Here is a 14,166-nt window from a genome sequence, read left to right as displayed (position 1 = left end):
CATTGTATCGTATCTGCACCTGGACAAGTCTTCTCTCCACATCAGTGGTAATACCTGCCAGCCGCAGACCGCTCCATGCTACCTTGTATTGTATCTGCACCTGGACAATTCTTCTCTCCACATCAGTGGTAATAACTGCCAGCCGCAGATCGCTCCATGCTACCTTGTATTGTATCTGCACCTGGACAATTCTTCTCTCCACATCAGTGGTAATACCTGCCAGCCGCAGATCGCTCCATGCTACCTTGTATCTTACCTGAACCTGGACAAGTCTTCTCTCCACATCAGTGGTAATACCTGCCAACCGCAGACCGCTCCATGCTACATTGTATCTTACCTGCACCTGGACAAGTCTTCTCTCCACATCAGTGGTAATACCTGCCAGCCGCAGATCGCTCCATGCTACCTTGTATTGTATCTGCACCTGGACAAGTCTTCTCTCCACATCAGTGGTAATACCTGCCAGCCGCAGACCGCTCCATGCTACATTGTATCGTACCTGCACCTGGACAAGTCTTCTCTCCACATCAGTGGTAATACCTGCCAGCCGCAGACCGCTCCATGCTACATTGTATCGTACCTGCACCTGGACAAGTCTTCTCTCCACATCAGTGGTAATACCTGCCAGCCGCAGACCGCTCCATGCTACATTGTATCGTACCTGCACCTGGACAGGTCTTCTCTCCACATCAGTGGTAATACCTGCCAGCCGCAGATCGCTCCAGGCTACATTGTATCTTACCTGCACCTGGACAAGTCTTCTCTCCACATCAGTGGTAATACCTGCCAGCCGCAGACCGCTCCATGCTACATTGTATCTTACCTGTTCCTGGACAAGTCTTCTCTCCACATCAGTGGTAATACCTGCCAGCCGCAGATCGCTCCATGCTACCTTATATCTTACCTGCACCTGGACAAGTCTTCTCTCCACATCAGTGGTAATACCTGTCAGCCGCAGACCGCTCCATGCTACCTCGTATCTTACCTGCGCCTGGACAAGTCTTCTCTCCACATCAGTGGTAATACCTGCCAGCCGCAGATCGCTCCATGCTACATTGTATCTTACCTGCACCTGGACAAGTCTTCTCTCCACATCAGTGGTAATACCTGCCAGCCGCAGACCGCTCCATGCTACATTGTATCTTACCTGCACCTGGACAAGTCTTCACTCCAAGTCAGTGGTAATACCTGCCAGCCGCAGATCGCTCCATGCTACATTGTATCTCACCTGCACCTGGACAAGTCTTCTCTCCACATCAGTGGTAATATCTGCCAGCCGCACACCGCTCCATGCTACATTGTATCGTACCTGCACCTGGACAAGTCTTCTCTCCACATCAGTGGTAATACCTGCCAGCCGCAGACCGCTCCATGCTACATTGTATCGTACCTGCACCTGGACAGGTCTTCTCTCCACATCAGTGGTAATACCTGCCAGCCGCAGATCGCTCCAGGCTACATTGTATCTTACCTGCACCTGGACAGGTCTTCTCTCCACATCAGTGGTAATACCTGCCAGCCGCAGATCGCTCCAGGCTACATTGTATCTTACCTGCACCTGGACAAGTCTTCTCTCCACATCAGTGGTAATACCTGCCAGCCGCAGACCGCTCCATGCTACATTGTATCTTACCTGTTCCTGGACAAGTCTTCTCTCCACATCAGTGGTAATACCTGCCAGCCGCAGATCGCTCCATGCTACCTTGTATCTTACCTGCACCTGGACAAGTCTTCTCTCCACATCAGTGGTAATACCTGTCAGCCGCAGACCGCTCCATGCTACCTCGTATCTTACCTGCGCCTGGACAAGTCTTCTCTCCACATCAGTGGTAATACCTGCCAGCCGCAGATCGCTCCATGCTACATTGTATCTTACCTGCACCTGGACAAGTCTTCTCTCCACATCAGTGGTAATACCTGCCAGCCGCAGACCGCTCCATGCTACATTGTATCTTACCTGCACCTGGACAAGTCTTCTCTCCACATCAGTGGTAATATCTGCCAGCCGCACACCGCTCCATGCTACATTGTATCGTACCTGCACCTGGACAAGTCTTCTCTCCACATCAGTGGTAATACCTGCCAGCCGCAGACCGCTCCATGCTACATTGTATCGTACCTGCACCTGGACAGGTCTTCTCTCCACATCAGTGGTAATACCTGCCAGCCGCAGATCGCTCCAGGCTACATTGTATCTTACCTGCACCTGGACAGGTCTTCTCTCCACATCAGTGGTAATACCTGCCAGCCGCAGATCGCTCCAGGCTACATTGTATCTTACCTGCACCTGGACAAGTCTTCTCTCCACATCAGTGGTAATACCTGCCAGCCGCAGACCGCTCCATGCTACATTGTATCTTACCTGTTCCTGGACAAGTCTTCTCTCCACATCAGTGGTAATACCTGCCAGCCGCAGATCGCTCCATGCTACCTTGTATCTTACCTGCACCTGGACAAGTCTTCTCTCCACATCAGTGGTAATACCTGTCAGCCGCAGACCGCTCCATGCTACCTCGTATCTTACCTGCGCCTGGACAAGTCTTCTCTCCACATCAGTGGTAATACCTGCCAGCCGCAGATCGCTCCATGCTACATTGTATCTTACCTGCACCTGGACAAGTCTTCTCTCCACATCAGTGGTAATACCTGCCAGCCGCAGACGGCTCCATGCTACATTGTATCTTACCTGCACCTGGACAAGTCTTCTCTCCACATCAGTGGTAATACCTGCCAGCCGCAGACCGCTCCATGCTACATTGTATCTTACCAGCGCCTGGACAAGTGTTCTCTCCACATCAGTGGTAATACCTGCCAGCCGCAGACCGCTCGATGCTACATTGTATCTTACCAGCGCCTGGACAAGTCTTCTCTCCACATCAGTGGTAATACCTGCCAGCCGCAGACCGCTCCATGCTACATTGTATCTTACCTGCACCTGGACAAGTCTTCTCTCCACATCAGTGGTAATACCTGCCAGCCGCAGACCGCTCCATACTACATTGTATCTTACCAGCGCCTGGACAAGTGTTCTCTCCACATCAGTGGTAATACCTGCCAGCCGCAGATCGCTCCAGGCTACATTGTATCTTACCTGCACCTGGACAAGTCTTCTCTCCACATCAGTGGTAATACCTGCCAGCCGCAGACCGCTCCATGCTACATTGTATCTTACCTGCGCCTGGACAAGTCTTCTCTCCACATCAGTGGTAATACCTGCCAGCCGCAGACGGCTCCATGCTACATTGTATCTTACCTGCGCCTGGACAAGTCTTCTCTCCACATCAGTGGTAATACCTGCCAGCCGCAGACCGCTCCATGCTACCTTGTATTGTATCTTACCTGCACCTAGACAAGTCTTCTCTCCACATCAGTGGTAATACCTGCCAGCCGCAGACCGCTCCATGCTACATTGTATCTTACCTGTTCCTGGACAAGTCTTCTCTCCACATCAGTGGTAATACCTGCCAACCGCAGACCGCTCCATGCTACATTGTATCGTATCTGCACCTGGACAAGTCTTCTCTCCACATCAGTGGTAATACCTGCCAGCCGCAGACCGCTCCATGCTACCTTGTATTGTATCTGCACCTGGACAATTCTTCTCTCCACATCAGTGGTAATACCTGCCAGCCGCAGATCGCTCCATGCTACCTTGTATTGTATCTGCACCTGGACAATTCTTCTCTCCACATCAGTGGTAATACCTGCCAGCCGCAGATCGCTCCATGCTACCTTGTATCTTACCTGCACCTGGACAAGTCTTCTCTCCACATCAGTGGTAATACCTGCCAACCGCAGACCGCTCCATGCTACATTGTATCTTACCTGCACCTGGACAAGTCTTCTCTCCACATCAGTGGTAATACCTGCCAGCCGCAGATCGCTCCATGCTACCTTGTATTGTATCTGCACCTGGACAAGTCTTCTCTCCACATCAGTGGTAATACCTGCCAGCCGCAGACCGCTCCATGCTACATTGTATCGTACCTGCACCTGGACAAGTCTTCTCTCCACATCAGTGGTAATACCTGCCAGCCGCAGACCGCTCCATGCTACATTGTATCGTACCTGCACCTGGACAAGTCTTCTCTCCACATCAGTGGTAATACCTGCCAGCCGCAGACCGCTCCATGCTACATTGTATCGTACCTGCACCTGGACAGGTCTTCTCTCCACATCAGTGGTAATACCTGCCAGCCGCAGATCGCTCCAGGCTACATTGTATCTTACTGCACCTGGACAAGTCTTCTCTCCACATCAGTGGTAATACCTGCCAGCCGCAGACCGCTCAATGCTACATTGTATCTTACCTGTTCCTGGACAAGTCTTCTCTCCACATCAGTGGTAATACCTGCCAGCCGCAGATCGCTCCATGCTACCTTGTATCTTACCTGCACCTGGACAAGTCTTCTCTCCACATCAGTGGTAATACCTGTCAGCCGCAGACCGCTCCATGCTACCTCGTATCTTACCTGCGCCTGGACAAGTCTTCTCTCCACATCAGTGGTAATACCTGCCAGCCGCAGATCGCTCCATGCTAAATTGTATCTTACCTGCACCTGGACAAGTCTTCTCTCCACATCAGTGGTAATACCTGCCAGCCGCAGACCGCTCCATGCTACATTGTATCTTACCTGTTCCTGGACAAGTCTTCTCTCCACATCAGTGGTAATACCTGCCAGCCGCAGATCGCTCCATGCTACCTTATATCTTACCTGCACCTGGACAAGTCTTCTCTCCACATCAGTGGTAATACCTGCCAGCCGCAGATCGCTCCAGGCTACATTGTATCTTACCTGCACCTGGACAGGTCTTCTCTCCACATCAGTGGTAATACCTGCCAGCCGCAGATCGCTCCAGGCTACATTGTATCTTACCTGCACCTGGACAAGTCTTCTCTCCACATCAGTGGTAATACCTGCCAGCCGCAGACCGCTCCATGCTACATTGTATCTTACCTGTTCCTGGACAAGTCTTCTCTCCACATCAGTGGTAATACCTGCCAGCCGCAGATCGCTCCATGCTACCTTGTATCTTACCTGCACCTGGACAAGTCTTCTCTCCACATCAGTGGTAATACCTGTCAGCCGCAGACCGCTCCATGCTACCTCGTATCTTACCTGCGCCTGGACAAGTCTTCTCTCCACATCAGTGGTAATACCTGCCAGCCGCAGATCGCTCCATGCTACATTGTATCTTACTGCACCTGGACAAGTCTTCTCTCCACATCAGTGGTAATACCTGCCAGCCGCAGACCGCTCCATGCTACATTGTATCTTACCTGCACCTGGACAAGTCTTCTCTCCACATCAGTGGTAATATCTGCCAGCCGCACACCGCTCCATGCTACATTGTATCGTACCTGCACCTGGACAAGTCTTCTCTCCACATCAGTGCTAATACCTGCCAGCCGCAGACCGCTCCATGCTACATTGTATCGTACCTGCACCTGGACAGGTCTTCTCTCCACATCAGTGGTAATACCTGCCAGCCGCAGATCGCTCCAGGCTACATTGTATCTTACCTGCACCTGGACAGGTCTTCTCTCCACATCAGTGGTAATACCTGCCAGCCGCAGATCGCTCCAGGCTACATTGTATCTTACCTGCACCTGGACAAGTCTTCTCTCCACATCAGTGGTAATACCTGCCAGCCGCAGACCGCTCCATGCTACATTGTATCTTACCTGTTCCTGGACAAGTCTTCTCTCCACATCAGTGGTAATACCTGCCAGCCGCAGATCGCTCCATGCTACCTTGTATCTTACCTGCACCTGGACAAGTCTTCTCTCCACATCAGTGGTAATACCTGTCAGCCGCAGACCGCTCCATGCTACCTCGTATCTTACCTGCGCCTGGACAAGTCTTCTCTCCACATCAGTGGTAATACCTGCCAGCCGCAGATCGCTCCATGCTACATTGTATCTTACCTGCACCTGGACAAGTCTTCTCTCCACATCAGTGGTAATACCTGCCAGCCGCAGACGGCTCCATGCTACATTGTATCTTACCTGCACCTGGACAAGTCTTCTCTCCACATCAGTGGTAATACCTGCCAGCGCAGACCGCTCCATGCTACATTGTATCTTACCAGCGCCTGGACAAGTGTCTCTCTCACATCAGTGGTAATACCTGCCAGCCGCAGACCGCTCGATGCTACATTGTATCTTACCAGCGCCTGGACAAGTCTTCTCTCCACATCAGTGGTAATACCTGCCAGCCGCAGACCGCTCCATGCTACATTGTATCTTACCTGCACCTGGACAAGTCTTCTCTCCACATCAGTGGTAATACCTGCCAGCCGCAGACCGCTCCATACTACATTGTATCTTACCAGCGCCTGGACAAGTGTTCTCTCCACATCAGTGGTAATACCTGCCAGCCGCAGATCGCTCCAGGCTACATTGTATCTTACCTGCACCTGGACAAGTCTTCTCTCCACATCAGTGGTAATACCTGCCAGCCGCAGACCGCTCCATGCTACATTGTATCTTACCTGCGCCTGGACAAGTCTTCTCTCCACATCAGTGGTAATACCTGCCAGCCGCAGACGGCTCCATGCTACATTGTATCTTACCTGCGCCTGGACAAGTCTTCTCTCCACATCAGTGGTAATACCTGCCAGCCGCAGACCGCTCCATGCTACCTTGTATTGTATCTTACCTGCACCTAGACAAGTCTTCTCTCCACATCAGTGGTAATACCTGCCAGCCGCAGACCGCTCCATGCTACATTGTATCTTACCTGTTCCTGGACAAGTCTTCTCTCCACATCAGTGGTAATACCTGCCAACCGCAGACCGCTCCATGCTACATTGTATCGTATCTGCACCTGGACAAGTCTTCTCTCCACATCAGTGGTAATACCTGCCAGCCGCAGACCGCTCCATGCTACCTTGTATTGTATCTGCACCTGGACAATTCTTCTCTCCACATCAGTGGTAATACCTGCCAGCCGCAGATCGCTCCATGCTACCTTGTATTGTATCTGCACCTGGACAATTCTTCTCTCCACATCAGTGGTAATACCTGCCAGCCGCAGATCGCTCCATGCTACCTTGTATCTTACCTGCACCTGGACAAGTCTTCTCTCCACATCAGTGGTAATACCTGCCAACCGCAGACCGCTCCATGCTACATTGTATCTTACCTGCACCTGGACAAGTCTTCTCTCCACATCAGTGGTAATACCTGCCAGCCGCAGATCGCTCCATGCTACCTTGTATTGTATCTGCACCTGGACAAGTCTTCTCTCCACATCAGTGGTAATACCTGCCAGCCGCAGACCGCTCCATGCTACATTGTATCGTACCTGCACCTGGACAAGTCTTCTCTCCACATCAGTGGTAATACCTGCCAGCCGCAGACCGCTCCATGCTACATTGTATCGTACCTGCACCTGGACAAGTCTTCTCTCCACATCAGTGGTAATACCTGCCAGCCGCAGACCGCTCCATGCTACATTGTATCGTACCTGCACCTGGACAGGTCTTCTCTCCACATCAGTGGTAATACCTGCCAGCCGCAGACCGCTCCATGCTACATTGTATCGTACCTGCACCTGGACAAGTCTTCTCTCCACATCAGTGGTAATACCTGCCAGCCGCAGATCGCTCCAGGCTACATTGTATCTTACCTGCACCTGGACAGGTCTTCTCTCCACATCAGTGGTAATACCTGCCAGCCGCAGATCGCTCCAGGCTACATTGTATCTTACCTGCACCTGGACAAGTCTTCTCTCCACATCAGTGGTAATACCTGCCAGCCGCAGATCGCTCCAGGCTACATTGTATCTTACCTGCACCTGGACAAGTCTTCTCTCCACATCAGTGGTAATACCTGCCAGCCGCAGACCGCTCCATGCTACATTGTATCGTATCTGCACCTGGACAAGTCTTCTCTCCACATCAGTGGTAATACCTGCCAGCCGCAGACCGCTCCATGCTACCTTGTATTGTATCTGCACCTGGACAATTCTTCTCTCCACATCAGTGGTAATACCTGCCAGCCGCAGATCGCTCCATGCTACCTTGTATTGTATCTGCACCTGGACAATTCTTCTCTCCACATCAGTGGTAATACCTGCCAGCCGCAGATCGCTCCATGCTACCTTGTATCTTACCTGCACCTGGACAAGTCTTCTCTCCACATCAGTGGTAATACCTGCCAACCGCAGACCGCTCCATGCTACATTGTATCTTACCTGCACCTGGACAAGTCTTCTCTCCACATCAGTGGTAATACCTGCCAGCCGCAGATCGCTCCATGCTACCTTGTATTGTATCTGCACCTGGACAAGTCTTCTCTCCACATCAGTGGTAATACCTGCCAGCCGCAGACCGCTCCATGCTACATTGTATCGTACCTGCACCTGGACAAGTCTTCTCTCCACATCAGTGGTAATACCTGCCAGCCGCAGACCGCTCCATGCTACATTGTATCGTACCTGCACCTGGACAAGTCTTCTCTCCACATCAGTGGTAATACCTGCCAGCCGCAGACCGCTCCATGCTACATTGTATCGTACCTGCACCTGGACAGGTCTTCTCTCCACATCAGTGGTAATACCTGCCAGCCGCAGATCGCTCCAGGCTACATTGTATCTTACCTGCACCTGGACAAGTCTTCTCTCCACATCAGTGGTAATACCTGCCAGCCGCAGACCGCTCCATGCTACATTGTATCTTACCTGTTCCTGGACAAGTCTTCTCTCCACATCAGTGGTAATACCTGCCAGCCGCAGATCGCTCCATGCTACCTTGTATCTTACCTGCACCTGGACAAGTCTTCTCTCCACATCAGTGGTAATACCTGTCAGCCGCAGACCGCTCCATGCTACCTCGTATCTTACCTGCGCCTGGACAAGTCTTCTCTCCACATCAGTGGTAATACCTGCCAGCCGCAGATCGCTCCATGCTACATTGTATCTTACCTGCACCTGGACAAGTCTTCTCTCCACATCAGTGGTAATACCTGCCAGCCGCAGACCGCTCCATGCTACATTGTATCTTACCTGCACCTGGACAAGTCTTCACTCCAAGTCAGTGGTAATACCTGCCAGCCGCAGATCGCTCCATGCTACATTGTATCTTACCTGCACCTGGACAAGTCTTCTCTCCACATCAGTGGTAATATCTGCCAGCCGCACACCGCTCCATGCTACATTGTATCGTACCTGCACCTGGACAAGTCTTCTCTCCACATCAGTGGTAATACCTGCCAGCCGCAGACCGCTCCATGCTACATTGTATCGTACCTGCACCTGGACAGGTCTTCTCTCCACATCAGTGGTAATACCTGCCAGCCGCAGATCGCTCCAGGCTACATTGTATCTTACCTGCACCTGGACAGGTCTTCTCTCCACATCAGTGGTAATACCTGCCAGCCGCAGATCGCTCCAGGCTACATTGTATCTTACCTGCACCTGGACAAGTCTTCTCTCCACATCAGTGGTAATACCTGCCAGCCGCAGACCGCTCCATGCTACATTGTATCTTACCTGTTCCTGGACAAGTCTTCTCTCCACATCAGTGGTAATACCTGCCAGCCGCAGATCGCTCCATGCTACCTTGTATCTTACCTGCACCTGGACAAGTCTTCTCTCCACATCAGTGGTAATACCTGTCAGCCGCAGACCGCTCCATGCTACCTCGTATCTTACCTGCGCCTGGACAAGTCTTCTCTCCACATCAGTGGTAATACCTGCCAGCCGCAGATCGCTCCATGCTACATTGTATCTTACCTGCACCTGGACAAGTCTTCTCTCCACATCAGTGGTAATACCTGCCAGCCGCAGACGGCTCCATGCTACATTGTATCTTACCTGCACCTGGACAAGTCTTCTCTCCACATCAGTGGTAATACCTGCCAGCCGCAGACCGCTCCATGCTACATTGTATCTTACCAGCGCCTGGACAAGTGTTCTCTCCACATCAGTGGTAATACCTGCCAGCCGCAGACCGCTCGATGCTACATTGTATCTTACCAGCGCCTGGACAAGTCTTCTCTCCACATCAGTGGTAATACCTGCCAGCCGCAGACCGCTCCATGCTACATTGTATCTTACCTGCACCTGGACAAGTCTTCTCTCCACATCAGTGGTAATACCTGCCAGCCGCAGACCGCTCCATACTACATTGTATCTTACCAGCGCCTGGACAAGTGTTCTCTCCACATCAGTGGTAATACCTGCCAGCCGCAGATCGCTCCAGGCTACATTGTATCTTACCTGCACCTGGACAAGTCTTCTCTCCACATCAGTGGTAATACCTGCCAGCCGCAGACCGCTCCATGCTACATTGTATCTTACCTGCGCCTGGACAAGTCTTCTCTCCACATCAGTGGTAATACCTGCCAGCCGCAGACGGCTCCATGCTACATTGTATCTTACCTGCGCCTGGACAAGTCTTCTCTCCACATCAGTGGTAATACCTGCCAGCCGCAGACCGCTCCATGCTACCTTGTATTGTATCTTACCTGCACCTAGACAAGTCTTCTCTCCACATCAGTGGTAATACCTGCCAGCCGCAGACCGCTCCATGCTACATTGTATCTTACCTGTTCCTGGACAAGTCTTCTCTCCACATCAGTGGTAATACCTGCCAACCGCAGACCGCTCCATGCTACATTGTATCGTATCTGCACCTGGACAAGTCTTCTCTCCACATCAGTGGTAATACCTGCCAGCCGCAGACCGCTCCATGCTACCTTGTATTGTATCTGCACCTGGACAATTTTTCTCTCCACATCAGTGGTAATACCTGCCAGCCGCAGATCGCTCCATGCTACCTTGTATTGTATCTGCACCTGGACAATTCTTCTCTCCACATCAGTGGTAATACCTGCCAGCCGCAGATCGCTCCATGCTACCTTGTATCTTACCTGCACCTGGACAAGTCTTCTCTCCACATCAGTGGTAATACCTGCCAACCGCAGACCGCTCCATGCTACATTGTATCTTACCTGCACCTGGACAAGTCTTCTCTCCACATCAGTGGTAATACCTGCCAGCCGCAGATCGCTCCATGCTACCTTGTATTGTATCTGCACCTGGACAAGTCTTCTCTCCACATCAGTGGTAATACCTGCCAGCCGCAGACCGCTCCATGCTACATTGTATCGTACCTGCACCTGGACAAGTCTTCTCTCCACATCAGTGGTAATACCTGCCAGCCGCAGACCGCTCCATGCTACATTGTATCGTACCTGCACCTGGACAAGTCTTCTCTCTACATCAGTGGTAATACCTGCCAGCCGCAGACCGATCCATGCTACATTGTATCGTACCTGCACCTGGACAAGTCTTCTCTCCACATCAGTGGTAATACCTGCCAGCCGCAGACCGCTCCATGCTACATTGTATCTTACCTGCACCTGGACAAGTCTTCTCTCCACATCAGTGGTAATACCTGCCAGCCGCAGACCGCTCCATGCTACATTGTATCGTACCTGCACCTGGACAAGTCTTCTCTCTACATCAGTGGTAATACCTGCCAGCCGCAGACCGCTCCATGCTACATTGTATCGTACCTGCACCTGGACAAGTCTTCTCTCCACATCAGTGGTAATACCTGCCAGCCGCAGACCGCTCCATGCTACATTGTATCGTACCTGCACCTGGACAAGTCTTCTCTCCACATCAGTGGTAATACCTGCCAGCCGCAGACCGCTCCATGCTACATTGTATCGTACCTGCACCTGGACAAGTCTTCTCTCCACATCAGTGGTAATACCTGCCAGCCGCAGATCGCTCCATGCTACATTGTATCTTACCTGCATCTGGACAAGTCTTCTCTCCACATCATTGGTAATACCTGCCAGCCGCAGACCGCTCCATGCTACATTGTATCTTACCTGCACCTGGACAAGTCTTCTCTCCACATCAGTGGTAATTCCTGCCAGCACAGACCGCTCCATGCTACATTGTATCTTACCTGCACCTGGACAAGTCTTCTCTCCACATCAGTGGTAATACCTGCCAGCCGCAGACCGCTCCATGCTACATTGTATCGTACCTGCACCTGGACAAGTCTTCTCTCCACATCAGTGGTAATACCTGCCAGCCGCAGACGGCTCCATGCTACATTGTATCTTACCTGCACCTGGACAAGTCTTCTCTCCACATCAGTGGTAATACCTGCCAGCCGCAGACCGCTCCATGCTACATTGTATCGTACCTGCACCTGGACAGGTCTTCTCTCCACATCAGTGGTAATACCTGCCAGCCGCAGATCGCTCCAGGCTACATTGTATCTTACCTGCACCTGGACAAGTCTTCTCTCCACATCAGTGGTAATACCTGCCAGCCGCAGACCGCTCCATGCTACATTGTATCTTACCTGTTCCTGGACAAGTCTTCTCTCCACATCAGTGGTAATACCTGCCAGCCGCAGATCGCTCCATGCTACCTTATATCTTACCTGCACCTGGACAAGTCTTCTCTCCACATCAGTGGTAATACCTGTCAGCCGCAGACCGCTCCATGCTACCTCGTATCTTACCTGCGCCTGGACAAGTCTTCTCTCCACATCAGTGGTAATACCTGCCAGCCGCAGATCGCTCCATGCTACATTGTATCTTACCTGCACCTGGACAAGTCTTCTCTCCACATCAGTGGTAATACCTGCCAGCCGCAGACCGCTCCATGCTACATTGTATCTTACCTGCACCTGGACAAGTCTTCACTCCAAGTCAGTGGTAATACCTGCCAGCCGCAGATCGCTCCATGCTACATTGTATCTTACCTGCACCTGGACAAGTCTTCTCTCCACATCAGTGGTAATATCTGCCAGCCGCACACCGCTCCATGCTACATTGTATCGTACCTGCACCTGGACAAGTCTTCTCTCCACATCAGTGGTAATACCTGCCAGCCGCAGACCGCTCCATGCTACATTGTATCGTACCTGCACCTGGACAGGTCTTCTCTCCACATCAGTGGTAATACCTGCCAGCCGCAGATCGCTCCAGGCTACATTGTATCTTACCTGCACCTGGACAGGTCTTCTCTCCACATCAGTGGTAATACCTGCCAGCCGCAGATCGCTCCAGGCTACATTGTATCTTACCTGCACCTGGACAAGTCTTCTCTCCACATCAGTGGTAATACCTGCCAGCCGCAGATCGCTCCAGGCTACATTGTATCTTACCTGCACCTGGACAAGTCTTCTCTCCACATCAGTGGTAATACCTGCCAGCCGCAGACCGCTCCATGCTACATTGTATCTTACCTGCACCTGGACAAGTCTTCTCTCCACATCAGTGGTAATACCTGCCAGCCGCAGACCGCTCCATACTACATTGTATCTTACCAGCGCCTGGACAAGTGTTCTCTCCACATCAGTGGTAATACCTGCCAGCCGCAGATCGCTCCAGGCTACATTGTATCTTAGCTGCACCTGGACAAGTCTTCTCTCCACATCAGTGGTAATACCTGCCAGCCGCAGACCGCTCCATGCTACATTGTATCTTACCTGCGCCTGGACAAGTCTTCTCTCCACATCAGTGGTAATACCTGCCAGCCGCAGACGGCTCCATGCTACATTGTATCTTACCTGCGCCTGGACAAGTCTTCTCTCCACATCAGTGGTAATACCTGCCAGCCGCAGACCGCTCCATGCTACCTTGTATTGTATCTTACCTGCACCTAGACAAGTCTTCTCTCCACATCAGTGGTAATACCTGCCAGCCGCAGACCGCTCCATGCTACATTGTATCTTACCTGCACCTGGACAAGTCTTCTCTCCACATCAGTGGTAATACCTGCCAGCCGCAGATCGCTCCATGCTACATTGTATCTTACCTGCACCTGGACAAGTCTTCTCTCCACATCAGTGGTAATACCTGCCAGCCGCAGACCGCTCCATGCTACATTGTATCTTACCTGCACCTGGACAAGTCTTCTCTCCACATCAGTGGTAATACCTGCCAGCCGCAGACCGCTCCATGCTACATTGTATCTTATCTGCACCTGGACAAGTCTTCTCTCCACATCAGTGGTAATACCTGCCAGCCGCAGACCGCTCCATGCTACATTGTATCTTACCTGCACCTGGACAAGTCTTCTCTCCACATCAGTGGTAATACCTGCCAGCCGCAGACCGCTTCAGGCTACATTGTACTCTACCTATCTCTGAACAAGTCTTTACATCATGCCAGCGGTAACACCT

The sequence above is a fragment of the Mixophyes fleayi genome, chromosome 2, assembly GCF_038048845.1.
Source record: "Mixophyes fleayi isolate aMixFle1 chromosome 2, aMixFle1.hap1, whole genome shotgun sequence".
In the NCBI taxonomy this organism is placed as follows: domain Eukaryota; kingdom Metazoa; phylum Chordata; class Amphibia; order Anura; family Limnodynastidae; genus Mixophyes; species Mixophyes fleayi.
Note: the sequence above shows the minus strand (reverse complement) of the source record.